This window comes from Anser cygnoides, chromosome 7, assembly GCF_040182565.1.
Source record: "Anser cygnoides isolate HZ-2024a breed goose chromosome 7, Taihu_goose_T2T_genome, whole genome shotgun sequence".
NCBI lineage: Eukaryota > Metazoa > Chordata > Aves > Anseriformes > Anatidae > Anser > Anser cygnoides.
In genome coordinates, this window is record NC_089879.1 from 24,192,299 (window position 1) to 24,218,307 (window position 26,009).

Consider the following 26,009-nt stretch of genomic DNA (forward strand, 5'->3'; position numbering starts at 1 on the left):
TCAGGTTATGGAAAACCCAGCTCGGCTACCGGGTCATTTGTATGTGGGCCTAAACACAACGAGGCTCAGCTAGTTGCTCAGGGCTAGAGACCTGTGGGAAAGATAACATTTTAAATTATTTAAATCAATGCGGAGGAAGGCTTAGAAGCGCCTGACAAAGAGTTACAAACAGCACATGTCCAACCTAGTTTTACTTAGCATGTCTGAAATCAATATGGAGTAGAACAAACAAAGCAGCCCAAGTGAAAGCTGCAAACGTGAGTAGTTCCAGCTAGAGACAAACAGGGACTTCACTGGGGGAGGCCCCACAGCCAGCCTGGTACCTCTGGGACAGGCAGTTCCCTGAGTCTTCCGAACTCCCAGCTCGTTTTCTTTATCAGAAGCATCACGCTGCCCATGGACAAGTGTGCTCAAAGGACCCCTCCTTATTCTCAGAGTATATAGCCTCTACAGGGACACAGCTGAAACAGAGTTCTTCTGTTTTAAAATCTTCTGTAATCCCCCATTCAATTTTCTTGGGCATCAGCCAAGAAGCAATCGGCACACACACACACACAAAACAAAAAAGGCGAAGAGAGAATTTCCCTTAATAAAAATTGTATCAGAAATTCCCTTAAAAACATTCTCACACTAGATTTTTGACTTTGTATCGCACAGCACAATTCCTCCCAACATTAGAAATCCCTGTTCACCTACAGCAGGATAAATGACACTGCAAGATGCAGGAAATATTAGCTTCTGGCACTGTTCTAAGCCAGCCTATTTAAATCCCATGGACAGCTGGCAATCCACTGAGATCAAACCCTCGCCTTTACCAGCACCAATGGGACAGTGCTGCCACATTTGCTACGGATTTTGCAAAATTCCTCTACCTGGAGAAAAACTGAGAACCCATTTTGTGTGCAGTTATATTCAGGGAACTTTATAAAGAAAAATTGCATTCTGGGCACACAGCACTCAGTTATTCAAGTAGAAAGTTGGTTAACCAGACAAGTACAAGAAAAGATATCCTGGAAAAAATCATAGTAGAGGAGAAAGGGAAATAAATATGACATTATGCCTTTTTTAAACCCGCACACATTTCCATCTTTCATGAGTTTAACCACAAGTTTTCCCTGTGAACTCAATGGTCCCCACCTAACCACCTCACACACACCTGGGCTGGAAACCTAGCCAGGAGAAGAGCTCTCGATTAACCACAGCACTGAAAGTGATAGAAAAAAGTGACAGCCCCTGAAGTCAATTACTTAGCAGAATGTAGCAAAGCACGAAATTGCTCTTTGGTGGAAAAATCCCAGCATTACACTGCATAATAGTGTTTTGTGCTGAAGAAGGTATTGCATTCTGTTTTCATTATTAACATCTGATAGGTATTTAAGGGATTTGAAAAACTTGAGAGCTCCTTGAAAAATAGGATGGTATTTTGGTCCTCGGCATTATAATCAAATGCTGAAAATCAAGCAACAAAAAGAGGCATACTCTGTCAGAGATATCAGAACAAACTATTAATCTTCCTATCTGTCTTGTGACAAAGCAGGAAATAAGTTGTCTTTTATCCATCCAAGCCACAGCAGAGTAAGGAGGGAGGTGTGGGTTTGTTTTTTCCTAAATATCTGGGCAGTTCATGTTGAGAAGTCCTTTCATCACCAGTGGACAGTTTGCCCAGAGTACAAGGAAAAGCCCAAAGCAGAGCAGAAACTAATCTATTGGAAGAGATAATCAGGGCTTTGTACATTTCCATGCCTCTCTTCATTATCACATCTTCCTTTGGCTTTTGTTCCCCGCGCAGCAAATCTGTATGCTGTGCACAGCTCTTCAAGCAGCACAGATGCAGGGGTTACTAGTGCCAGCAAAAAATGAAGTTCAATTCATAATAAAAAACGCTTTAAACTTCTTAAGCACGTGTCTGTGTGCCAGTTAACGATAAGCCTGATCTACCAAGGCCCTTCCAAAACTGACTTCAGCATCCCCTTGGGGTCAGTGCCTGGCCACCCCCCGACGTGGGCAGGAGCTGAATTCCCCCCTCGGCACACAACGAGCCCAGGGGCTCCGACTCGCCCACCACAGCTACTGCAAAAAGCACTCACAAGTCCCCCGCTGCCCACAGATGCCGTCATTTCTGCAGTGCAAAGCCCCAGCAGCTTTCAGCCCAGCACGTTAAGCTCAAGATGTGACCTCAACTCACCGTAGCGCTCCGTGCTGCGGACCACTGCGAGGCCATTTCCACACTGAAGACATACGAGTCGTGGGCTTGCGTCACGGAAGGTCACCTTCAAGCCATCCAAGAGCTCTTACCCCAAACACTGGCTGCGTTCACATGTTAAAGCTGACTTGGGACTCACTTCACATTACAGTATTTGGGTTTCTGTCATTTTGGCTTACAGGTGCTTCTCTGCGTGCTCACAACCACCTTCTGACTTTGTGAGTTACTGGTCACATGTGCTGATGTCAATACATTCATCCGCACTGATTTTTTAATTGCGTGCCTCAAGTTGCCTAATCTCAGTTACCACTTAAAGAAACTATGTAAAACTTTAACTCAAGTGGATAGCAGAAGGAGCTTTGCATCCCTATTTTTATTTTTGCTTTAGCTTCTTAGAGCTAAATTGTATTTGAGATTAGAGGACAGGATTCTTTTACATTATCATCTTTTAAGAGAAGTTCTGTGACATTACGCTATTCTACTTTTAGCAAATTATCTTCCAGAAATCCGCTTAACTGTCATGCTTCTTTAGCTTCTGTTACTTAAAAACACCTTTTTCTCTAGGATGTTGTGGATGCTGCTTACGGGGATTTGGGATGAAGCCACCGAGGTCTGTACAAAAAAAATCCACACGGGTTACAAAACAAGAGCTTCTTCACACGTGGAAGGACTTCACCAAAGAGTCAGGAAGCCAAAAATGGGTGGAAATGTGGGAAATGTGCGGGGACAGGGAAAAAGAAGAAAGGAGGGAGAGCATTGTTCAGTTTTTTCCTTACATCCTTCCCGAGGCATGCCACTTTGGACTGCTGCTGCAGAAAATCTCAGACTGCACTGAATTTGCTCTGATCCTCCTCAGCTGCCTCACACTTACTGAGTGCCATGGAGCCATCGCAGTTTTGTGGAAGTGAGGCTGAATCTATTTCACATATCATTGAGGCAATTGTTAATTAAGACTGAGCTGCAGCTGTTACTTGGGATTGTACACAGGAGGAAAAAAAGAGCCACAGACCAGGAAATGAAAGTTCAGCTACATTCCCAGTAAATAGATTTACCTAGCTTAACCAAGGAAGTGACTTGGGTACAGAGAGTAATGCTGCAAAGGTGGATCCCTGGGTTCAACTACATCAACAGAAATTCACTCATGAAACTCCCGTGCCAAGAACAGCTCCCATGGGCTGCGCTGACGTACACAGGAACAAGTGCAAGCAGCACTAGTGCTCAGGTGTTACGTACAAAGCTGTATTACCGCTCAGTTCTGCACTGCAACCTTTCATAGGGATCACTGCTGCTGAGTCAGAGGTTAAACATTTTACTGATATTACATTAAAAACACTTTGTAAGCTTGGGTACCTTGGGGACCATTAATAGGTGATAGCAGCAACCGCCTGGAAGGTCCACGTGGGCTTGACGTGCAGGTCTCACTCCTGAGAAGTGCCGGGCTTCGCAAGAGACCTGCTCAGGGTATGCAGCACGGAGATGATCAAAGAAAGGGGAGCAGACCGCCTCTGCAGACCACACTTATGTGACTGACTCGTGTATTTGATGTTTGCTTCTGATCTCTCTCTCCTGACTGCTTGTGAAAGGACACGTTATGTATTATCAAAGAGAGGAATGAGATTTCTCCTTCGGCTCTGACTGCTCAGGAAATGCAAACAACTCTGAAATCCCCGTGCATCAGCCTTGCACAAGCCCATTACTGAAACCAAAGACACAGGCTAAAATAAGTGGGACACCTTCATTCGGGAAGTGTTTGCACTGCCTGCTGCAGGCATTCAGTTCGGGTGCAATTCAGTAGCCATCAATAGGGAGCCCCAATACCCCTCACGCTTTGAAAAAAGAGGCAAAGGAGACTGATTCAACACAGCTAAGTAGGAAGAAAGTAGCTGAAAGCTACCGAAACCTTTGCTGAGATGAGCGCTCTCATCTCAAGAAGCTTACAGTTCAGATGTTGAAAAGTTATATGGATGCTTAAAAGCCAATAACACAACATTTACAGCAAACATATCAGGAACAGAGCAAGGTCAACACAGCCATTACTTCTATTGCAGGCAATAAGACACATTCCTCCTAGAGAAAACAGCTAGAATCCAACAGTCAAAGGCAAGCACCAAGCTGAGAGGCATTAGGGTGGGCAGTAATGCCTGCCAGAAGCCCCTCCATAATCCTGTGAATTACAGCGTGCGCGGGGAGAAGAGGAACACAGCAGGGAAGACGCACATATCCTGGTGTACCAACCTCAGTCGTAGGGAGACTCCTGCAGAAACAAGGGTTAACCCATCTCATGCCCTGACAGATATTTGTCTGCCTCCAATAACCCCCCATTACTTCTCAAAATCACCTCCTGATTCCTGCAATTGCAAATTCGGAACAGTTTTTATTGGGTAAGAGCATTTGCCCAGGAGCTGCTTACATTTTGTTCACTTTCTCCTTTTCTTCAAGGGCGTCAACATGAAAGATAAATACAATCTTTAGGCAGTGTTTGGGAAAAAGCACATTAGGAGGGTAAAATATCTGTGGACCTTCCACAGTGCCAAATATTTGTCACACTGCCTGAATCAACAATGGGGAACAGAAAATTGCTGATAATGTTGCACCCAGCTTCACCCAGACCTCTGAAGAGTAATCATCACAAACAAGCTAGAAGAAAAGTCAGCCTCAAATTTAAAAAAAAAATAGTCCACAGGCTATTCATCAGGGTAGGGGGAGGAAGAGTGAGACGTGCAGGATAATCACAAAATGTACATTTGCAAGCAGGAAAGAGAGAGGGCAGGTAATCTTTCCCAAACTCCTACTCCTAGCTTGCACTTCAAAAAGCTTTATGCATATAAATTGAGAATAAAAACTAAAACTGATTCCAGTGCTTATTACTTGTTTCTAACACATTGCATGGATCTTTTAAGAAAACTTATTTCTCAGGAAAATCTCATTATAAGTTGTTCCATCTTCCCCATATATTTCCTGGATAAATCGAGTGCCATCAGTGACACATTGCTGGTTGGAGAAGTTGACGCTCTGGGTTAGCACCATGGCTGTTCAGATGTAGGAAACACTGAGTTAAATCCAAAGGAGAAAATTATATTTGTGTTTGACAGGCACTAAAGTGACAGTAGATGCATATTAAGCACATACAGACAGAGTAGGTATCCTTAAATGACGACGGTTTACTGTTCCTTGCTCCAGCTATGCAGCCCAGCTGTGAAATGGAGGAAGGCCACTGACGCTCCCAGGGGCTGCTTGTCGTGATGCAGCCATCCAGGCGTGTTACAACAGTGCCTGAGCTCACCAGCTCATTTTTACACAGGCCTCCAAGCAGCCATCAGATCGTAAGGACATGCACTCAAACACTAATGACCTTAGTCCATAACATTTCAGTTGCCATCCCAGCGAGCGGGCTACTGCAGTCAGAAACACCAGTTTTTGTAAGTGCCTGTGCTGCTCGTTCCCTGGTTTCATAAACCTGACGAGGGACATTCCAAGTCACGGCAGCAAGACAGGCTGCTCAGCCTCAGGCAATAGTCAAGAACAAGAATTTTCCCTAAAATTTTGCTGAAACATCTTAAATTTTAGGCAGTCCTAGAGGGGAACGTAGTTGTGGTTTTGTTTTTGTTTGGTTTGGGTTTGTTTTCAGAAGCTCAGAAGCACTTGAAATCTCAGAAGTTATCAGAACACAAAAGTTATCTGAATATTTTGTTTCATAAACTTCTTATAAAAAATATATTCGATATATCCCTGAAGACATTTTCTAGGAAAATATTCATGTCAGTTTTCAAAGACACTTCAGGCTACCAAATTTACTTTTTACTAGTATTTCATTTTCTCCTACCTGTTGAAGTAAATTCACTTCCATTTCCCAAGATCAGGTATTTAGTTTATGCATGAAAAATAGTCTGCAATTATTGTTAATTAATATTGTATGGATAAACAACCTCATAACCTATCTGCTGCTGTATAAGGGGTTATTACAGATTTTGTGACCTTTCAGTTCATGTCCCAGTGACTCTAAAACAAATGAAATCCGATGAATGCAATAAAATATTTCACCTTGCATGTACGGCTAGAGCTATTTTAAGGATTTAGGCAGCACCAGAGCAACTGAGCCCAAGGACTGACATGCAAGGGCACTAAGCACATGAAAACCCTGCCCTGATAAAGGCAATGGCAAAAATCACCCAAAGTACCTAAGGAATGTGTGAAGAACAGATCTGGAAGGAAAAAATGATTTTTAACCAACTGGAATATACTACAAGGTCCTAGAAGTTGGACCAAAGGACGGGGTTTAGCAGCGGTGTGCTGTGTGGGGCTGCTCATTGCACGTCATTGCCCTGCCTCTGAAAATAGGAAAATAATGGCTTGAGCTATTTGTTTGCAGCATGAAAAGAAAAATTACATTTTTAAAAATAAGTGCCAGAAGGACACACCACTCCCCCAAGATCTCTATCTTGACATTTGCCAAGATTTATATAACAATTCAGCTCTAATAACTAAGAGATTGACAGATGAGTAAATTGCAAACAGAGTACCGTTTAGGAACCTGGAAAGTCACACCATTCCCAAATTGCAAGTTGGTGGCTCCACAAAAGTTAGAGAACAAAGATCAGTGAGAATAGATGTTCAGTGGCAAGAAAATAAGACAATTTCTTGGAGTAGTCGGGCAGTTACATTGCATGTCAGGCATCAACGGCTCCTTTTGAAAGATTTATATGCATACTCCTGTATTTTCAGGGACAACGCACCCTGAACTGAGGAACTCGGAAGCCCCTAGATCTCCGTTATTTGCCATAACAATGTTTTTCAGACACAAACTTCCTGGTAAGTAGTAATGCTGTCATGTATTGGGTATCAGACCTCTCACACAAAGCTAGTTTTGCCTTGATTCTCTCTGTGGTCTGTCATCAAGCACAAGCGATAATTTCAGACCCAACAAAGCACGAGCTGATATTCATCTTATGACCACACAGATTTTTTTCTTTCATCACATTTCAAGGTGAATAACAAATAACAGGAGTTAACTGCACATGCTTTACTAATGGCTTCTCCGTGGATAGCACAGGTTGCCTTTAGTGCAGAACATCAGCAATAAGCTTCCAACACTGTGACATATTTAACTGCTGTTTTATTCAGGTTATGCCAGGCCCTTATTGTACAAAACCAGAAGCAATCGGGCCAAACAAAATAAAATTACACAACTTAAAAGGCTTAATAGTCTTTGTCAGAGAGCTTCTGAGAAAGCCATGGGCTTTGGAGGAGCTCGTTCAGTGTTATTGGCATATTAATTGCTAAGAGGCATGGATGGTTCGGCACGACTTGTCTGTAGGAATCATTTCAAAAGCCACTTGTTTCAGATTCGACTCAAAGGGGATTTTTAATAAACAACCTGACTGTTTAATAACCACAAAAACAAAGAATGATACTCAAACCTACCATTGTCTGTTCGCTTTGTGTTTCCTCAGTTTCTTGGTGGCGTTTGGTCACTGTGGGAGGAAAAAGGAAAGAATAAGAATTAAGCAAGCTTTAAACCTGAGGCCATATTCTGCTTCTGCACTGGTCAAAATCCGCAACAGCCCCCGTGAGATCAGCAACATGCATACAAACAAGATTAATGCTGGATGCTTTCAGATAGATTTAATACTGTTCTGGGTGGGTAGAGGTTTTCATTTGAATAATATTTTCTTTATCTAGCCTTAGAGCAAAGAATGCAACCACAAACAAGGTGGTGATTGGGATGAAAACGCATTTGAACTTTTTGACACATAACCAAAAATAATAAAGGCCTAATTACAATTTAACAGCTTTTGTGAGAAACAAGACGTCACATTTTAACTACACTACTAAATAACTACAGCCATTAACATGCACTGTAAGTCCCACCCCTCTTCCTTTCATTTCGGAATCTGAAAACAACAAATTAGGGATGGTAATGAGAAAAATGTTTACGGGGTTTTTACTAAATCTACTAGGCATTTCAAATTATATTTGGGCTCAGTGTTCCTGTGTAATTCCATTACTTATTCACCCTTACTTGGTGGCTTCCTGAAAGATTTCTGGGTTTAAGATTATTTTTTTAAAAGCCCGTGCCTGGTTTAAGAGTTTAACACAGACATGCTCCCCAGTTGAGCTGAAGATTTACTCGGAAGCAGACTTACTGCAGCCCTCAGCAGCCTGAGGCTTGCACCTCTGCTCGAGGGAGCCCACTTCAGGGTGGCTGCACACTGTAGCTCCAAGTACACTCGCAGGCAACTCTTCTCCACTGAAGCTAATGAAAGCAAGTCACAATCTTTCTAGATTCTGTAAGAGTAAAGACTAAACAGCAGTGCAAAACAAAGAGCCCTGCTACCATGCAATATCCAGTCTCCAAAGCTTCTTGTTTATTCTGCATCAGTCCAAACTAAATCACTCACCCTTGGGCTTCTCTACATAGCCCAAGAACATATTTATTCCTACACAGCGTGCAGATTAATAATTGTATGCACTATGTGAACTCCCACTTATGCTAGGAAAAAATAATAGCATCCAAGCACTGCAAGTTGTTTGAGCCAGTAGTTTATTTTGCACATTGCAATGATTTTGGAAATTATTTACTAAACTCTGTGGCTGTCACACCCACAGAAGGGTATGTTAGTTTGCTTGGCATCAGCATGAGTTTAAGACAAAAGATGCTGTTTTCCTAAAAGCAGAATAATGAAGAAAAGACAAAGGATAAACCAAAGTACATTAAGTCTATACTCCTCAAGAACCATCTCCTTGACTTTCTGTTAAAATGGCTCCACATACCCTCCAGAAGCTCAGTGGGACTTCACGAAAATGAGAAGCTTCACCTTGACTTCATCCTGTTTGAAGGCCTAGCCTCCCCTGGCCACCTCTTGCAAGGCTGTTAACTCTTCTCCCCATTAACCACCCCAAACAACAGAACTGCTCCATCCTCCTTCTTGCCACCTCCGATTCACTGCGCTCCCACCGCAATGAGCGGGCATGTTTTGCCTCCCTCTCCCACCAATTTCTTTTCTGAACTGCTGTGCAAAGCGTTACAGGGCTATTAAATGTGCACTCCTCCCAACTACAACAATGATACGACACCACAAGCAGCAAAACTGGGGAGGGGGCAACTGATTTTTTCTTGTAATTGTCTTTCTGCTAACCAGTTATTTAGGCAAGCACTCAAGTAGGGACCTTTAATGCAATTTGTTGGTGGCCTCAAGTCATACAGCTAAAGCGGGAGAGCCACAGGATCTGCATGCAGCCAGCACTTCCCTGTCTTCATGGCAGCGACCTATCCTGCATCCTCCATGGGCAGGCAGTTTTATTTCAGCTTTCATTAACACAAAATTAAAACAGAATGGATGTGGGAGTTCAGTGTTAAAGATAGCATTTTGGGAGCACACACCATTTAATATCAAAGATTAAAGTCTTCCACAAATTAAACAAATATCACTTACCCATCCCTCAACAACACTGAGCATCCCTCTCTCCCAAAACATCCGAAATAGAGCCCTTTAAAGATTACACAGTGGAAAGCTCAGGAAAAACATCTGTTTTCATCCTCCAAAACTTCAGCTATCAACATAGCTATCTACTGATGCTTAAACAAGTTCAACCACTAATGTGCAGGAATTGAGAGCCTCAGATTAATCCTTCCAGTTATGTTCATTAACTCAGGCTCGATTCCATCTTTTCGCTAGCTTAGCAAAAACCTCCACCTCCAGACGTAGAGTCCCAATCAATCTAACTTTGACAATGCATATCTTTGTTTCAGCCTTGACTTTTTTCTTCCCTTTTTTTTTTTTTTAACTCTACAATTCCCAGATTTGTAACACTTCTAAAATTCTACCTGTTGCAACAGAACTCAAGCACCAAGTTCAGCCTGCCACCTCCCAGCAGCTTTCCTCCAAAAATCCCCATGGGCTTCCACAGATCTCCAATTAATTCCCAGTCTCCCTTGCCCTGCTAGCAAGGGCCCCTGTGGGCTCCTAAAACTGCATTGGATATTTAACAGGCAATTCATGTTTTCAGGAAAAGTGAAGTCGAACTGTCTGAATTTAGCCTGATGGTAACACATCACTCTGAATTTCCCCCAAAGCCTAATTTTCAAAATGATGGCAGCGGGTAGCTGAGCATGCCAGGATGAAAGCTAGACAATGGCATTTCCTCAGGGCTCCTTCAGCTCGGTGCTCAGCCAAAACTGCTCTCAGTGTTATAACTGCCAGACCCGTCCTGAGGCATCCCACGGCACCACCAGGGTCACAGGACAAGAGGCTTTTGGGGGGTGCCCCATTCTTCCCTTACCTTCAGAAGATGGGCGAAACAGGGGATTTTGCCCCTTTGACACAGCTTTTGTCCTCATTGGGTCAAGCAGAACCAAATCTAGACATACCTGCTCCGTCTATGAGTACCAGGGAGAAGGACTCCAACTGCACCTCCCACCCACCTGAGTGGGCTTTGCGCCAGGCTCTGCAGAGATGGCTTTCCTTCCTACAGAAGTGAGTGGCCAAGACGACGGTTTAGGCCGCAACCTCGGTAACGATGCTTCTCAGCAGCATCAGGACAACTGGATTGCTAGAAAATCCTGGTTATACAGAGTATTTTGAAGTTTTGAAATACCATAGCCAACAACAACAACAAAAAAAATGTATTAAACAGTCCATGCAGTTTCATCTTAATGCTGAACTCAACGAATCATCAGCAGATTCTGCTTAGTATATAAATCCAGGATGCCACTCACATCTTCCCTCTTCCAGAAGCCAGAAACAATGATCTCATTCTGATTAGACAGAATGTAAGAAACAGCTGAAAGGGAACAGACTTTTCTGACATGCTAGAGTAAGGCAGAGGCTTCCACATACACCACCCAGAAGAGCTCAGCACCATCCCCAGGACGGTCTGGAGCCTCTCTACAAGGACCAAGGCACATACAGCCAGTTGGGCGAGAGGCTGGGGCATCAGGGTGGCAATGAGCCTCTTCCTGCACCTTCCCAATGTGAGAACAGCAAAGCCACAGGCTCAAAGCTGACACTGCCATGCTCATACCAGCACAAAGATCCAAAGATCTCGGTCACTTTGCCACCGTCAGGAGGCTGCTCAAGTGGGAAAGGAGCTCACAGTCTTGAAGGGAAAGCACTCACAGGATCAGAGCTGAAGTGTATTTACTGCTACAGCAGGCTGAGTAAAACTTGGAGTTGACCAAGTGGTTCCTGAAAAATGCACGTTTCAACAAAGAATATTTCTTTGAACACCGACTTTCTTTCCTTTTTCCTCTGACTATATAATTTGAAGGTGAGAGTTTAGTAGGAACAAACTACCTTGGCACTGCAGCTTCAGGTGCTGTGCTGCTATGGCCAATCTTTACTTCAGGCTCCAGAAGAGATTTCATTAGAATAGACTTAGGAAAGAAATCTCTGCTCTTTTTCACCACCAAATGCTCCTTAGGATAAATAACTGCAGGGGTGTTACAGCAGCGTCCCACAACTCCCTTGCTAACAGGCAGTACCACAACAAGTGTGAGGAAGCTGAGAAATGGTGTTAGGGACCGTGGCTGGTCCTGCTGGATCCCAGAGCAGCATCCCATCCCACTGCAGAGCCTACTCGTAGTACTTAGTGCTTTTCTGGAGATGCATCAGACTCATGTTTCTGTGCCAGGGATGATAAAGGCTATGCTGAGATGCTCATAGGCAAAGGACAACAAGTCTCCCTTCCCTGCATACTTCCACAGCTCACAAGTTACTCCGATTCCAGTCATCTGTTCAGGGGAAAGACCAACTCCTTAATTTAAGTTACTTTTTTCTGGCAAAAGGTAAGCAAGCAGAGGCAGAACAACCGGGCCCTGCCATAGAGGAGCTCACACAAGTTAAAGCAGCTTGGCAAGAATGAAACACGTCGTTTGTAAATGCATAGAAGGGGAGAAGTACCCAAAAAAACAGTGCTGTGGGCTGGGAAGGACCAAACCAGCTGCTCTGCAGGCAGGGAGCATCCCTGCAGCCTCTCAAAGTGCCCTGGGGACCTGGAGCGGACTGCTGCTGGGAGACGAGAGAGCACAGGGGTATAAACCACCCCTGTGCCTGATTATACACGTCAAAGTGTAGGAATCATACCTTGAAAATCACTGAAGGCTGAATTCTGCTTCTGTTCTGAGCTCTTCACATGCAAAGAGGAAGACAAAAATACTTGAAAATTCATTTTAAAAAGGTGCTGAAAAGTTATTTTTACTAAAACCAATGGAACTAAGTACCTGAAAAACGTGATGGTGCTGAAATAGAAAAAAAAAAAACACTGCAAAACAGCTGTAAACATCTGGTGGGTAACAGAATCAAGAAAAAGCACAGGCTCAGAGAACTAATCCTGCCAGAGAGCATATTCTATTTAATAGAGTTATAAAACTAAGGGCTGAGGGGAAAACTCGTATTTACCTACACTGAATAGTCTCAAGAAGTCATACTTGAAATTAATTCAAGCTGATGGTGAAACACAGTTATCAGTCTAAAAGCTACACAGAAAACTACAAAGTATTGTAACACATGCAAAATGCAGAAAAATGAAAATGTTTATGCTCTTGTGGTTTTGTTTTCTTGTTTGTTTTAATAAACCTAATCACCTGGAAAAGAAGCAATGGAACTTGATGTTAAATTAGTAGGTGTTGCAGGGTTAGGCAAAGGAGGGAGAAGAAAGGGACCTAGAAATAGAAACACTGGTTGAAATGAAATAAAGACATCAGTGGAACAAAGGTAAAATGCTTTTTCTCTGAAATCAACATCAATTTTGCCAGGATCGAGATTATGTCAGTACAGAGAAGACAATAATTTGTTGCGACTTTGCAGTGTTGCACACTTTAGATATGAAAATAAGCTGATCAAATTCAGGCTGAGACTGTACAGGGATTGAAGAGCATCAAAAAGAGATAGCACTGTCACGCTGACCCAGTACCGCCAAACCAAGTCTCTCTCGTAATTCTTCGCGCTGTTTCCAGGATCACAACGCCAGCATACAAAAAGCTGCAACATAAGCAACACAAAGCTTGTTGGAAGAAACGTCTTGGAGAGCTCTCTTCAGTTTGACTCTGCTCTGGAGGCCAATGATCACACAGCAGAGACAATGCATCCACTAACACCTGACAGGTTTTGTTGCTTCGTGGTGTATTAATATCATTTTAGGGGCCATTGGATGAAGAAAACACAGGAACCATTTGGGACTCCAGGGAAAGCTTCGTGATTGTGTTATCTATCAGGCAACAGGACAGTCTCACGAGTAAAGCTACTCAAGCCCCAACACTTATTTTCTGTTCCAGCAGTTTCAAATGCTGCAAGAAAGGAAAATGCACACTCATTTTTCTTAGAGGCCGTTGGCCCAAGTACACTCCAGTGTCCTTCTACATCTTTAATTCGTAAAATTCTTCAAGAAGAGGCAGCTGGGAGAATGCAGGAAGGGTGGGGACAGGGGAGAGGAAAAAGTAAAGAACAAACTAAATCCAAGGAAAGAAAAATTGAATGACTCGTTAAAAGCCAGATCAGCATCTATCCCACACCACTGCGCCACCATTCACTGCACAACTGAATTGTGTGCTGCATGGTGCTCTACATTTAGAGACCTTTCCTGCGCAAACAACTGTGGTTTTGAAGGATTTTTGAGAATTGCCTTGAAAATTTATGATGCACTCAGCAGTTTGTCTCAATCTGCGAGATGAAAGCTTGGGGACAAAAAGGGGACTTCACTGAACTCGGTGTCACAAGGCAGATCTGTTTTTCTAGGGGGTAAAGAGAGTTCCTAACTGATAGCACCATGTTCGGATGTGCAGAAAATACCTTATTACAGGAACAAAAAGCAGTCTGGACTGCTGCATTTTTCACAACTGCAGCAATGCCGAGAGCAATTCCTTTTTTCTTTGTCTTGAACACCTCGGAATAAAGAGAGCTAAAATAGAAACAGAAATTTTATCTGAAGTTATGAAACCAAACTAATTGCAATAGAAAGCGATGCTGCAAGGGGATTTTAAGATGCAGTAGAACATGCCTAGAAGCAGGAAGAGAATTAAGTGCTCTTTACCATCGTGAGTTTCATGGCTAGCATCTCCTTGAAGGATACATAGCTGGAAACCCACCAGCTCACAGGTACCATCCTGCGGAGCTGTCCACCTCCTGCTGTCCCATGGGAACAGATTTTGGCACTGAAGAATGCAGAGAGTCAAATCAGTGAACACAACCGACCAGCTATACGTGCCTCCCCCAAGGCAATGTTCTAGCCAGAGAAAGAAATAGAGGTCCCACAGAAAAAAAAGGAGCTCCTATCAAACTTGAAAGGCAGTTCTTGGCTGAGACACCCGTCCAGGTGAACTTCTCAGTCAATTATCTTCAAGCTCAAGTGAGAAAGACAGCACGAACTTTTCATCTGACACGCTGCACGTTGGATTTCCCAGAATTAAATCTGGCTTGAGTTAGAACATCTTACAGAAAAACAGGGCAATTAGTTACTCAAAAACACTGATAGAAAATCCTCTACAATGAAGATAGTTGTGCCAAATCTTAATTATTCACCCAGTGGGTGGGTGGGGGGTTGGAAATCACCAACTGAACCATCAAATATCTGTTCCCTTGGAGACAGTTACAGACCGTTACCCAGTCACCCTTTGAGTTCCCTTTTGTTAACCCCAGACTGAGCTGCTCAGGCTTTTTAAGGCAGCTCCAGCCACTTCCCCCATGCAGCCCCGACTTCTCCGAGCTCCCCTGTCCCCCCACTGAGCAGGGCATGGGGCACACGGAGCACCAAAGTCTTCCCGTGCCATGTGCTGCACGCACAGCTAAGAGTCGCACAGGCTGATCTTTTCCTCACCTCACTTCAGCCCTACTGCAAGGCACATTATGGCCGATTTGCCAAACCACCCAGCCTGCTCCCAGCCAATGATTTGATCTCCTCGCTATTTATCGCTTCAATTTTCTGCCAGATTAGAAGCTTACAGATGGCAATTATCAGTGCCATCTGAAAATTGCTATTGCTAATGATCCTACCTACCAGCATTGCTTCCTCCTCAAATCACTGATGTAACCACAAAATAGCACGGACGCAAGGCAGGAGCTACCCGAAGCTCTGCCAGGAAAACCAGTCCAAGCCTACAGGTTGATGATGATCACATCTAATCACACCCTCTGCAGTCCCACTGGTCCAGCTGCTTTTGATGCGTTTAATATTGGCTGGTTGGTTTCTTAATCAGAATATCATGATGTTAACATCCCATAGATAAGTATATTGTATCATCATCATTAGTTTTATCATCTGTGATCAGTTTTGTGGGTTTTATGTGTTGGTTTCTTTAGATGCATTTTCTACCCCTCTGTGTCATAAGACGTTACTTCCAGGGCTTGCATTCAACACTCAAAAACCTGTACCAGAAGTTTGGGTAATCAGCAAATCTACATTAACTCCTGAAATACCCTTTTTCCCCCCACCATGGATGTGAGGCAGTTCACCCCAAACAAAACAGGGGTCAGCTGCAGGAAGCGACAACCAAGCAGCTCACAGCACCCGGGGCCAGCTCACGTACCTGACCCACATGCTCATCCTTGCAGCATGGCCAGAACAGAAAGGAGTTGAGCAGCCCTTCCCTTGATACGACCTCATCATCCAGCTGCTCCCAGGTACAGTTTAGAAATATTAGTTAAGCACGTGCTTCTGCATGGAAACCATCGTTGCTATCTAGTAACAGAACAAGGAGTTTTGTTACAGGAGTTTTCTCCAAACACATGTAACTACAGTCACTAGTGTTGAAAATAAAGAATTTACTTCCCATGTCCCTTTTCTTCCTTGACCAACATCAGCTTGTCTTCTGATAAAGATCTCTTACTTCCTATTTTCCTTTGCTGTTTTGGATATTTGGGAATTTTATGTCAAAGTATGCTAGATGCAAATTATCAATGCATTTATCTCACTAGTAGGGCATACAATGAGATACTCTTAGGTGGTTCCAAAATATTTATTTTTTCTACGTGCACACCTTCCTACGTGGTTGGCTAACAGTCTTTGCAGCTCTGAATGAGCCTTTTATAGCACTAAAAATGTAATTGGTTGGGTTTTATTCTATGCACATCACACACGCAATCAAGTTATGATCGTTGTATGTCACCTATGTGGAATTCGCAATTCTATGTTCCATTTGTAGCCTGCCAGAGCAAGGTCTAATGTAGGTTTCGAACTTGTAAGACATAAGAGAAAATTTTCCAGCTCCTTTTTTTTTTTTTTTTTTTTTTTTTTAATTTTAAGAAGGCTCCTGCTTTGCCAAAGAAGTGTCACCATGCTCTTTGGGAGAGCTGGGCACTGCTGGTCCTGACCCCCCCCCCAAGGACCAGTCCCCAAACCCGGCTCAGCCTCTCCTCAAAGAGAGGTCTCCCAGCTTCTGCTGTGCTCCTGCCACCAGGGGAACAAAAAAAATACTCCCAGACCCACCCACAAAAGGGTACTGACCCTCCTTAGCTGCCCAAGCTAAGGATGGGTTTCTGATCAGAACCTCAGACGTGGTGATGCCTTTCCTTACAATGGCAGTCATCGCTCGGGGTGATTCATTCCAACGCTGCAACCCGGGGGGTTTTATATTCTTTATATTCTAACCACACAAATGTCACCGTCAGGTTTTGGCAACACAGCGCAGCCGCAGCTGTGCCCAGACACGAGCTATCCCAGCCCCTCTCATCTGCTCTTCCAGGCTCACAGCACTGGTGTGTAGATGATGAAAGTTTTTCTTCTCCCTTTTGTGTCTTGACTAATTTTGTTCACAACATCTTAATTTTGCACTGGGTGAACACTCATTAGTTCCATTTCATCCACTTCTGTGCATGTTTAACACTCTCCTGTCTATTCCCTGCCTCACTGCAGAAATCTGCTTGCCAACATGAGCTGAAGGCCAGTTGGATTCACCGTCACCTTCCAGCGGTAACCGGTAACCACAGCATCAAGTCCCTCCTGCAGGCTAGCACACTCCTAGTCTTAAATCTGCAAATATTTCTCACCTAAACTGCTGATACATCTCAGGGTTTTGACAGCAGCACACAGAGCAGCTCCGCAGTAGCTGTCCTCAAAAGCAGAAGGAAAATCCTGAGCTTCATGAACTCATGCAACTTCTAAACTTCATAAAGCACTTTTCACTTATTTACACCCACAGCAGCCCAAATTCACAGCTTTAGATTAGATCCAATGCGGTTTTTATTGAAGGTTAGCTGAGAATTGGAGCACTCAGACTGAGGCACCTTCCCTCGGGTGGGCGCTTGCCACACTCAGCACCCTGCTTCAGCATCTGGTCAGGAGCAGAGGATTTCCCTTTGAAGTCATGACTGATCTTTCATAAAAGGGCAATCCATGAGAAACGTCAACCTGAGTTTCAAAACAGACCTGATCTTTTCCAAATGCAGAGGATTTTTGGACTGAGAAAACACAACTGCTCTACGTGCAATTTGCCACAAAGGGAGGTAAAACAGTCACAGAGTACTGTACAGACCTGCATCCTTCTTAGCATTCATCATTACTCCACAACACACCTCAGAAAAGGTCGCAGATGCCTTTCTGCAGAGCACACTTCCAAAGTGGTTTATGTGACGGGGTCTTACTCTTCACCTACCTTGCTTAGAACAGCAACAATTTAACTCTGGTAATGTCCATGGCATGGACATTACAAAACAAAATGGGAAGGGTGGCCAGCACTTTGTCCCCCAGCAGGATGTTATCCAGATGTTAATGGTGCAGGGAGCAAAGCGGTGCACCTCAGGGGGCTCCGACTTCACGCCTGCCTTGCTAGATGGTGGGGAAGCTGTACAAGAAAATGCAGAATTAGATCTAAACAAGTAGACAAATGCCTGGAGGTGCCCTCAGATAGCCTGGGCAGCTAGCTCCAAACCACAGACGGAGCAGAGGGATCCCTAGCCACCTCTCCTGATGTGTTTTAGACAAGGGCTCAGTCTGCCCCACTGCTAGAAAGTTTCCAGCTCCGTACAAAGGTTTGTTGTCCAGTAGGGCCTTATACAAGCTGAAAAACTGGGAAATGCCAAATTCTTGCTTGAAGCTTGATTTAACTCACTTCCAGGAGTCCTAGCTGAGGCTTTCACACCCTAGCACAGAAATAAAGGGGTGGCCCCAGCATCACAGGAACATGAGCTGCCCACATTTGCCCACACTCCCATCCTGCATCCGTATATAAACTAAAAACTTACTGGTGACCACGTAGATATGAGAAAAAAGTTACAGGCTAGAAAAAGCAACAACCCATAAGCAATAACAATGTAGAAATACAACGGCAATCTCATCTCAGAGCTGAACATATATAGAGTGAAAATAAACCAAAGGGCTCTGCTAAAAGTGACAGTCTAGAGCTGAAAAGGTAAAACAGGAACGGGAAGAAAGACAAAGGGATTTACTGCACATATAGCACTATACTGTTACTTCTTTACTGCAGAATACCAGGGGACTGAAAGAAGATGAACTGTATGTGAGGAGACACAGGCACATTTCTGATGTCACTGACACCACAAAAAGAAAATAGGAAGAGTTTCAGTGAAGACGATAGATAGAAAACAAAAAAAAAATTAAAATTAGTAACATGCACAGGGTTAGTTTTTTTCTTACAACAGCAAAAAAACAATCTGCTATCAGCACCTAAAGACATCATTGCACAGAACTTACAGGGATGTGCAGGTGAAAAAAATTAACTCAGCTGCTGCAGCTCAGTTCCCCTCCTTCCATGCTCCGACACACTCAGAGCCACCAGAGACCGGCAGACTCCCCCAGCTCAGGGAATTAAAGCCAGGCTTGATGAAAGGCCTGAGCATTGTTAGAAGCTGCCACCGAGACTGACAGATTACTTCTTGGGTTACTAAACCTAAACCTGCAGCAGCTGGAGCGGACAAGCTCACCAAGCTGCCTCTTGCAGGCTGCTGCGCTCCGCGCAGCGCGGGGGCACAGAGCCAGTCCTTGCTCACTGAGCTGTCCCACCGTGCTAATTAGAAAGCACAATAAAAGTTAAATTGCTTGTGTATTACACTGCTATGTGAGTTTGGGGAGGAAGACGTCTTTCATTTAAGAAAACAGGGAGGGAAGAGGCAAAGTTAAGTGTTTTCTTTTTTTTTTAAGCCTTGTGTTAAAACAGTCCACGGGTTTGAATTAATAATGCGTATGGAAATCAGACTTCGTGATTTCTTGTTGCATTAACCTGCCACTATGTTGCTGGGACCGAATTCAGAGCATTCATTTTGCTATGAGCTTCATTATTGGCATTGTAAGGGAACATCCATTTTTATCAGGAAGAAATCCAGCCCATTGTTCAGCAGAAGAGTAAAATTTATTTTAGTCTCCACATGAACCATATTAGAACAGACTCATTTATTTCCTCGGTGTACACTGAAAGCCCGTAAGCACTTCACATCTTGTTTGTAACAGGACAGATTTAGCACCCAGCTCTTGCTACACTTTCCTGCCCATCTTCTCACCCTCTTCTGAATTGCAATCACAGGATGAAGACAACAGTCAAATGCTACCAACACCACAAAAAGTTTCTGGGGGAAAAAATAACAGTAACTTTTTAAAAAAAAAATCAGCATTAATGTCTCAGGAAACCTAACCACTACTACTTTTATGATCTAGAGCAGCACATATTTTATTATCTAGACCACAGATAGAAGCTTCATACTTTTTCCAGCCTAAACTTGAATGAAAGGTTTGTTTTAAAACAAGGAGGCAGAAAAACATAGGGAGGAAAACTCATGAGAGTTCCTGAGCCCAGGAAAAGCACAGTAGGCAAAGGCCAAATATCAGAAAAAAATCTCAAATCCCTGTGAAACTGCTCCTGAGGACAACTCCCTGACCAGGTTGGCTGAACAAAGTGCAGCTCACATTTTCATTTATACAATTTCTGGTCAGGTTAACAGTTCAAACAAGGCCCCAAAGTGCCATAAACCTACAGATGTGTGCAATTTTATCACCATGGGTAGAACATGAAATTAAATGATCAGTTTTTAGAAATTAAGTTAAGTGCTCACCTCCAGACCAAGGACTTAACTGAGGTCAGCCGAAGAATTAGGCTGTGGATGCTACCTACCCTGTGTGAGGGTTGCTGATTTCCTTTGGCTTTCAATGTAGCAGGGGACTCAATACCCAAATTTCTGAAGCCTGCTTTAAAATCTGTTGTAGTTTGCTACCACACCACGCAGCCCTGACTTCGCTACATTTCTTTAAGCACACCGCTTCAGACACTGGGCTTTTCTTCCTTAGAATAAAGAGAAAGGCTGTTAGACTAAATGAATACTTTCTGAAATCTCTTCTGTGGCGTCCAGTCACTCACGCCGAGTTCCAGCTTCTCCTGCAGCCTGCAGGAGGCGATACGCCTGCTCCTCGCCCTGCCACAGCCCTGTCCAGCTGCTCACCGGTGCGCTGGGAAGGGCATGGCCTGGGAGGAGCTGATCCATCCAGCTCTCGGGAACAGGAGACATCCATCCTGGTCCGTCTTGCAGAGTAAGTTGATGGGATTTAGAGTATAACTCAGGCTGTGGGAAGAACTTGGACAGTTTCACAGCAATTCAAACTGATAATTGCTGGCTGCCCCTTTCCATTTCACTTGCCACACTGCTGCCTGTGCCCACCAATTAACACCTGAGGAAGCCCATCACAACAAACCTCTTCAAAGCATTTACGCTGTTCTAACTTCGTTGCACAAGACCAGCTGTGTATTTTTGTTTTTCAAACCACTGTTCTTCCCTACACCTTGCTCAGAGAGAAGCAAGCTGAAAATTCTGCTAAAGAAGCAAAGAAGCCAGAGGAGAAGTGTGCATGAGGCAGATTGTTGATGGCAAACAGGTGAGGTGCTCCCCCTGACTCCTTGGCTGATTGCTGACTTGATTGCAGGTTGGAGTTAGCAGGGGGGGTCTTGTCAGGGCCCAAGCATTAGCAAGAGGCAGAGGCTTTTTAGCTGACTGCATGACGGGCTTTGCTTTTAATCACTGCCAGATGACAGCCAACTGCCAAGCCTCATCACAAGCCCAGCCTCCGGTAAAAGCTTTGAAAGCCCAAGGAGCCAGACAGCACAAGAAGGGGAGACGATGCTGGGGCCTGTAAGTCCATGTTTTGGGGAGTTACCCTCGGGAGCTGGGATAAAACAGGAGAGGGGCCTTACAACGTGGGCAACAATGGAGGTGGCCAAGAAGGGCTGAGGTGATAAACGGCAATTTGTGTTTCCAGACAGAAGCGATGGGTCCGTGTGATTTGCTAACAGGTACTTACATAAACACCCAAAGAGCGGAAAAGAGAGGAGCGGCCGAGAGGGTGCCCTGGGAGAGCTGGAGAGCCACAATGCAAGCCCTGCACGCTGATAACACCAGTTTCAAACCTGTATCATCTCGGTAACTTTCAAACAATTAAGTGATGTGTGTTAAAATGAACATTAAAGTGCAGAGGAAAGATTTTTCTGAAGCAAACAGGAGGACCCTGTCCTTATTGTATGTCTTTTACTAGTATTACGCTAGTCTTCTGGAACAGGCAACACCAAAACCAGGATTTACAACACTTCACAGGTACTTCCAGGCACCTGCCAAGCCTCCCTCAGCTGTTTGGATATCCATGTTTTGTCCATTTCTTTTCTCATCTCAAGGCGTCAGTTACAGGGCTCACATTTTCTACACTAGCACAGAGCTCTATTCCATAGCTCTGCCTTCAACAAAACATGCACATTTTCTTATTTGCTACAACAAATGGTTTGGCGTAGCAAAATAAATGACTGACAATATACAAGCAATGCTGTTCCGACTCCACTTCAAATGCCAGCTGAAACCTGTGTTTTATTGTTTGCTCCCACATACAATACCTGGAGAAAATTAACACTTCCAATAACAGTTAGCTACCTTGAGGCAAAGCAGAAGTGCAAAATAAATACAAGTGTCATTCAAAAATGGCAAATACTAGCTTTAAGATGACTGCTTTCTAGCTCCTTTGTACTTTTCCTTACCTTTTAAAAAATAGTACAGAAAGTCTCAAATGCTGTGGGTCAAATTACTGCCTGCAATGTCATTGCAACTTGGACACAATCGTTAAAACGCACAACTAAAAGGTACAACACTTGCTCTTAGAGTAAATTCAGGTTAAAGTTTCCAGCCGCAGCAGACATGAGGAGCTTGGGTCTCTGCCATGCAATGCCTGGGCACATGCCCAAGCCACTTCACTTGGGACAGAAAGGACACAAGGATAACCAGCGTCGCTACGATAACTGCACTGCTACAGAAAGCAAGAGTATTCACACACCCAGATATTGATTCAAAACATGCATGCCCTCACAGACCCACCCACAGGAACCATCCGCTGGAGCGGGAGTACAGCTTTCTCTTTTTTTTTCTTTTGGCAGCAAACAGCAATGAGCATATCCTACCACCAGGGGATTTTTTTTTTTGCAAGTACCAGCACTGCACGTTCTCCTAGCTGCACACCATGGTAGAGTTGAGAAGTAAGGGTTACTTCATCTTGCCAACAGTTCACACTGGCTAGCTCTTCTCCACCGTTCACTGTGCCCTTGGGCAGAGTTCTAAATCATGTGGGCATTAAAAAGGTAGAGCAAGAAAAGCACCAAGTTCACCACTGTGTCTCATTTCTCCCCCACTTCCATTTGATATGGGCCATATATAATGGTAAGACTGTATTTGATGTCATTATTTCTTAAACTGAGCCATGGTGAGGCATTATCAACAAGATTTTATTGTTTTCCATGAGGATCTCAAAAGTTTATCAAAAAGTCAGCATTACTTCAAAAAGAGAATCCACAGCAGCTGCTAAATAGGCTCAGAACTTGCAGGCTACTGGGGGGAAAAAAGATTAAGTATTTGAGGTGTGTTTTTTTTCAGTTGCCATTTCTTATGCTTTTCAGGAGCTAAGCACCAGCTTTTACTGGACAAGTTTTTATCTAGTTTAAGACAATCATTTGTTATTCAGTTATTTATTTATTTTTAATTAGTACTTGAAGGCTGTGGTCAGATAAGATACAGAAATACTTATCTTGGTTATGGCTATGAGTGTAAGAGGTCACTGAGCTCTGGGAAATGCAGATTTAAAAGTACCTGCTGTAGCCCCTTAAAGCCAGGAACCCTCCTGGCTAATGGGATAGCACTACCATGAGGGCGATGTGCAGAAAGCCAGAGGTAACATCATCTTGGTAAATGCAGGGATGGGATAAAGATGGCCAGAGAAATCCTGTTACTGGTCTTTTCAGTGTACCGAGACACACACACCAGAGCAAGACTTCCTCACGTGCAGCTGAAGAAAGCAGAAGCCTGGTTTAGCCTGATTTTTGCATTACACGGATTTTTTTTTTTGTCTGCTAATAAACATCAAGAACAAAACAATAAACATCAAGAACATTTAGAACAAAAACAATAAACATCAAGAACAAAGTTCTGAGACTGAACTCAATTATTTGACTTAAGCCAGTAAATTTGCCTTCTGGATTTCAGTGGATTTAGAGGAAACACCATTGCCTACTTGTATTTCTTTTATAGCTGCACACTGCTGCAAAGGTTTCCTCAAATCGGTTCTCCACAGCATAGCACAGACTTCTCATGGAGGAGGTTGAAGCTCACTGTGACATAACGAGTTTCATTACAGAGCAGCCAAAGACACACCACCTCACTGTTTGTGAGGGCACAATTCTTGCTAACCCTTCTCCAGGTAGCTGCTGCCTTGCACAAGGTCTGCCTTCCTTTACTCTTGCTCCAGTACTTAAAGACACCAAAAACAGGCTGATAATCTGAAGTTCCTTCCTTCACTAGAGATACCACAGTAACATTACTACAAACAGAGGAAAAATGCTATCAAGACAGAACTCAGATTTTAACAAATAGCCCCCAAAAATATTTAAAATTTTCGCTCAAAACCTTGTAATGAATTGCAACCCTTCAACAGCAGCCCCTTCGATCCTGCAAGTGGTTTCCTATTGTGCACAGAATATGGAAGTGTGCCTCAGCAGAGCTCTGGTAACGTCCTCGCTTCCCCATGGACAAATGACTGAAGAGAGCAGGGGAGATTTTGCACAGCCTGGAAGAACTTCCTTTGCCTTTCTGGATAAGAGTCTCAAGCACGGCAGGTTTGCTTGTGTGTTCCCACAGAAAGCCCTCCAAAATCCTTTAAAAAGGCAGAGCTGGCATAGAGGTTAGAGACCAAAATTTTCAATTTCTGTTTCTCCTACGATGCACAGAAGTAAAATCGAACATTTCCTTTAATGGGAATAATACAGTGACGAATTCAGACCAGACTCCACCATGTTAATAATTTGACCCTAGCAAATAGATATTAGTTCTGCCAATCAAAAAGTACAACAGATATCTCCAGAAACTCGTGTTTTCTCATTAGTCCCGTATCTACCAAGCTGATCAGCTGACAGAGAAACACACCTTTAAGACAACCACTTCCAAACAGCAAGAACTTCTTCTGAATCCTATTAAAAAATACTAAGTCTAGCTTGACTTATCTTGGTATCTTTAACCTTGAATTATAAAGGTTCTCAAAACTATCGTCTAAAGGATGTTTTATTACAGCAGGAGACATTATTACTACACAATATCCTGGCCACCATTACAAATGAGTAAAGTCTCATTATTTTTGAACGTTAACCTTTCTAAATGCATTTCTAGGCAGCATCGGCACAGACTGAAGATGAAGACATTGATAATAAAGGTTTTGAAAAATGGGGTAGAAAAAAAACTTCTCTGCTTCCATTTATTGCAAGTCATTTGGATAAAGCCATATCATGAAACGGCTAGAGATAATTCTGTTTAGAAAGGTAGAGTGAAATATTTTGCTATCAAAAACCACCAAAGTCAGCATGTCCCTAGCTACAGATCACTGACAGAAGGGGCACAGGGAGAGAGCCACGTTTGTGCGGCCCCAGTCACACCGCAGGGAGCCCTGCCGTGACACAGGGATGGACAGCAAAAGGCAGCAGGGACCACGAGATGTAAGATCCTCTCCTTAAAGATGCTTTTCCCACATGGATTTGGGTTGTTTCTGACTGCAGTTCAAGCTTTTCTCCCCTCAAAGCCCTCAACCCGAAATGCTCGAAACTCCCCAGCAAGTTCCCACTCCTGCAGCACAATGCAAGACACTTTCAGGAAAATCCTTACCCCTGCCATACAGAGGAGTTTTTAGGGTTGTTTTTAATAAGCTGGTTTTTAAAAAGCCATTTGAAATGCGGGATGAAGCAAGCACTGCAGAAGCGGCTGATGCACATCCCAGCTCTTTGGGCTACCCGATAGATAAGTGGATGTAACACCACCACCTGAGTTAAGTTTCCAAAATGGATTTTCAAAGTATATCCTGCCCATGAAGCTGCAAATCACACTCCAATTTGATGCCAAATAAACACGAGCACACAAATACCGCAGATAAATCTTCACCCCAGGTATAACTGACGAAATGCCACTATGCACAGGTAAGTTTACACAGGACTTTTTTTTTTTTTAAATAAGCCATACATGAAAGATTATTCAAAATATTTCAGCTAAAGTGTACTTTTTCCCTTTGGAGATCTTTAAAATATCGCACAGGAGAAGAGCTGGCATAATTTGGCTTTGCTCAGCCCCAAGAAGAGAGGATGAAGGTAGAACAAAAGGGCAGGCTAGAAAAAGGTGGCTGTACAAAGGCAGGGAATGCTCTGTTCTGTGCCCTCATGGGCAGGGGCAAAGATAACCGACCCCAGCTGGGGCCAAGAAAATCCAAGTCAGGTACAAAGTGAAACTTGTGGAGACTAAGGACAGGACAGGACTGGACTAGGCTTCCTGAGCAAGCCTTCCCTCTAACACTGGAGACCCTGAAGAAGCAG

At 43.6% G+C, this 26,009-nt stretch overlaps 1 long non-coding RNA gene across 4 annotated transcripts in view; it reads right to left on the reverse strand.

Annotated features, from left to right (window-relative positions):
- LOC136791302 (uncharacterized) overlaps positions 1-26,009 on the reverse strand; it is a 106,649-nt gene that overhangs the window by 44,868 nt on the left and 35,772 nt on the right. For all 4 annotated transcript variants that reach the window (XR_010832983.1, XR_010832984.1, XR_010832981.1 and 1 more), the window contains one exon: positions 7,625-7,674. This is a non-coding gene — a long non-coding RNA (uncharacterized lncRNA). The remainder of the gene's footprint in view (positions 1-7,624; positions 7,675-26,009) is intronic.